Source organism: Mauremys reevesii, unplaced genomic scaffold, assembly GCF_016161935.1.
Source record: "Mauremys reevesii isolate NIE-2019 unplaced genomic scaffold, ASM1616193v1 Contig83, whole genome shotgun sequence".
Taxonomy (NCBI): Eukaryota; Metazoa; Chordata; order Testudines; family Geoemydidae; genus Mauremys; species Mauremys reevesii.
The window spans coordinates 120,129-124,038 of NW_024100899.1; the positions used below are offsets into that span (position 1 = coordinate 120,129).

A 3,910-nucleotide genomic window follows, 5' to 3' on the forward strand; every position below is an offset into this window, starting at 1 on the left:
GGGCCGCGCACCCGCCTGCAGCCGCCGCAGCCACCCCCCTCCCCCCGGAGCCCCCCCGGGGGGGGAGCAGCCTCCCCAGCCGGGGCTCAGGGCATTGGGGTGCCAGGCTCCCCCTGCGCACGCCTGGGCCCGGGACACTCCCACCCCCCCTCCGCCCCGGGGCTCCCCGGGGGCCCAGAGCCCGAGCCACCCCCCGCCTGCCCCCCCGCCCGTCCCCGCCAGCAGCTCCGGCCTCGCCCCTCCCGCCCCGCCAGCCGCTCCCCGGGGAGCACCGGGCCCCAGGCTCTGTCCCCACCTGGAGCCCAGCGGGGCCGGGGCAGCTCCTGCTGCAGCTGAGAACAGCGGCTCCGCTCCGGCCCGGGCGGCTCCAGCGCTGCTGGCAGCACGTGGCCACCAGGAGCAGCTGCTGAGCCCAGGCTCCTGCGTCACAATGTGCCAGAGCCCCGCCCCAGGAGCTGCCCCGCCCCGGACTGTGTCAGAGCCCCGCCCCAGGAGCTGCCCCGCCCCGGGCTGTGCCAGAGCCCCGCCCCAGGAGCTGCCCCGCCCCGGGCTGTGCCAGAGCCCCCCAGGAGCTGCCCCGCCCCGGGCTGTGCCAGAGCCCCAGGAGCTGCCCCGCCCCTGGGCTGTGCCAGAGCCCCACCCCCAGGAGCTGCCCCGCCCCCGGACTGTGCCAGAGCCCCGCCCCTAGGAGCTGCCCCGCCACGGGCCTGAGCTAAAGCCCCGCCCCCAGGAGCTGCCCCATCCCCTGGCTGTGCCAGAGCCCCGCCCCAGGAGCTGCCCCGCCCCGGGCTGTGCCAGAGTCCCGCCCCCAGGAGCTGCCCCGCCCCCCGGCTGTGGCAGAGCCCCGTCCCCAGGAGCTGCCCCGCCCCGGGCTGTGCCAGAGCCCCGCCCCAGGAGCTGCCCCGCCCCGGGCTGTGCCAGAGCCCCGCCCCAGGAGCTGCCCCGCCCCGGGCTGTGCCAGAGCCCCGCCCCAGGAGCTGCCCCGCCCCTGGGCTGTGCCACAGCCCCGCCCCCAGGAGCTACCCCGCCCCCGGGCTGTGCCACAGCCCCGCCCCCAGGAGCGGCCTCCCCCTGGGAGTTGTTCTCCGGTTTACTTCTTACCAGCACCAGCCGCTCCTTCCTGTGTCTGCAAACACCCCCGGGGCTGCAGCGCTCGCTGGGTCTGTCTCCAGTGGCTGAAGTTGCCTCCATCTCTAATCACCTGGGGTGGAGGAACGAAGGGAGAGATGGGCCCAGGGTGTGAAAGCAGAATTAGGGGCAGGGAAAGAAGGACTGTTTGGAAAGGTGGAAAGGAAAGGCTCCTGGGTGATCCAGATGGAGTCAGAAGCAGTTGGGCAGCAGAGGCTCAGATAAATGGAGGGGAACCCCCGGGGTGTCCCAGTGTTGGCCAGGGTGTGTACAGCACCTAGCACAATATGGGGTCCCGATCTCATTCATGGTCTGTGCAGCACCTGGGAGCCCTGATGTCTCTTTCCTCATCACAGGCACTGGGAATGGAGTGAGGGAAACCTCAGCACCTGAAGGGTTAATGCAGCCCTGTGTGCAACCCCTGCTAGGGTGACCAGACAGCAAATGTGAAAAATCAGGACAGGGAGTGGGGTAATAGGAGCCTATATAAAAAGGCCCAAAAATTGGGACATCCGGTCACGCTAGTCCCTGCTGCACTCACGAGGGGTTGGCTTAGAGAGTTGTAGTAATAACAGCAGCAAAGAGTCCTGTGGCACCTTATAGACTAACAGACGTATTGGAGCAGGAGCTTTCGTGGGTGAATCCCCACTTCATCAGATGCACCAATAGTCCCATATGGTCTAGTGGTCAGGATTCCTGGTTTTCATCCATGGGACCTGGGTTCAACTTCTGGTGTGGGAACAGTGCAGAGCTTTTGCCCAGAGTGGAGACAGGAAATGAAAGAAACAGGAAGGGATCCTGCCAGCAGGGGAGTTAGACAGCGTGGGGAGGATCCCAGAAGTGGGGGGGGGGCAGAGGTCTGAGCGGAGACCAGGGAAGGATCCCAGCAGTGTGGGAAGTTGAGAGCACAGGCCTGGCATGGGGACCTGGAAGAGTGAATGTGTCCCTCTAAACCCATCAACTGCAGACTAGGCAGGACTGGAAGAATTACATATTTGTTGGTAATTGTCAATTTCTGTGTAAACGCACATCCCAATGGCAAAATATTTCCATCCATAATTATCAAAATTGGCAGATGGGCAAAGTAAGAAACATGCTGCTTGAGAACTTACCCTGTTGTAGGAGCAGCAGTGATCTGTGTGCTCCATATAACCTGTATGCCCAAAGGTCTGTTACACTCCCCCACCCCATCTCCTCTCCCTCTCTGAATGCCTGTGAAGTGGCTTTCCCCTCCCCTCCTCCTCCTGCAATGCTTGTGGGATGAATGAGCTGGTTGAACAGCTGGTTGAAGATCAGAAGAGCTCCTAGATAGACAAGGTGTCTGGGACTCTCTTTAGGCAGCATTGTGAAAGCACAGCTGAGCACGGGGCCCCTTCCTTTTAAAGACCTGAACCTCATGGCCTGCGACTAGAGATGACTTGGCTGCATCCGGTGGGTCACACTCCACCTCAGCCAGTGTCCATGCAGGGTCCATGCTCTGGGTGTGTGAGTGCTGCCTAATGAGAGTCCAGACATCTTGGTACCTGGAAGCTCTTCTGATCTTCAGCCAGCCCCTTCATCCCACAAGCATTGCAGGAGGGAGGGGAGGGGAAAGCCACTTCACAGGCATTCAGAGAGAGGAGAGGAGACAAAAGCGAGGGGGAGGGGAAGTATAACAGACCTTTTGAGCATAGAAATCACTGCTGTTCCTACAACAGCAGGGACAGGCCACTAGGAGCTGAGAAAAGGAAGCAAGCCTGTTTCTGCCTGGCTTTGAACCAGGGACCTTTTGCGTGTTAGGCAAACGTGATAACCACTACACTACAGAAACTCTGTCACAGGGCTGTGCCCTTCCCTTCATAAGAACATAAGAATGGCCATACTGGGTCAGACCAAAGGTCCATCCAACCCCATATCCTATCTGCCAACAATAACCAATGCCAGGTGCCCAAGAGGAGTGAACCTAACCGGAAATGATCAAGTGATCTCTCTCCTGCCATCCATCTCCACTCTCTGACAAACAGAGGCTAGGGACACCATTCCTTACCCATCCTGGCTAATATCCATTGATGGACTTAACCTCCATTAATTTATCTGCAAAAAGAACAAAGAGAACATGTGGCACCTTAGAGACTAACAAATGTATTTGAGCATAAGCTTTTGTGGGCTAAAACTCACTTCATCGGATGCATGCAGTTAAAAATTCAGTAGGAAGAGATATATACACACAGAGAACGTGAAAAAAATGGGTGTTGCCATACACACTATAACGAGTGATCAGTTAACGTGAGCTGTTATCAGCGGGAGAAAAAACCTGATTTTGGGAGGAACAGGAGAAAGGACAAAGGAAGCAAGAGACGAAGAGAAAGAGGATCAGACAGTGGATGGAGCAAGAGGTGAATCAAAAAGGACAAACCCTTATGTCCCCAGTGATTCTAAGAGACAAAATCCCAGGTGCAAAATAAAATTCTGCCTCCTTAAGCTCGTGTTTTCCATGCCTAGAATTCAACTGTCACCAGATGGATCAGACTGAACAGGTTTCACACCTCCAGGAGGCTCTTACCTTCTAAACGGCTGTTTTCTAGTAAAATCACTAAAAGGAAGGAAGAAACTCGAAAGAGGTTCCTCCTGGCGCACGTCCGTGAACCCGAATACTCTCTCAGTCCTCAAAGGAGACCTGGAGAAGGAGACTTGCTGGAGCAAAGCCACAGGGGTCTCTGAGGTTTCCCTGGCCCCTCGCCCCTGTCCTGCCTGGCTGATGTCAGCATCTCTCTGTGAGGTCACCACCTCCCCACCGCCTTGG

General features: G+C 58.7%; 1 non-coding gene across 1 annotated transcript; it reads right to left on the minus strand.

The window, feature by feature from the left end:
* Positions 1 to 2,865: 2,865 nt before the first annotated feature.
* Positions 2,866 to 2,938, minus strand: TRNAV-AAC. The gene has a single exon. It is a non-coding gene; the product is annotated as a tRNA-Val (tRNA).
* Positions 2,939 to 3,910: the final 972 nt, after the last annotated feature.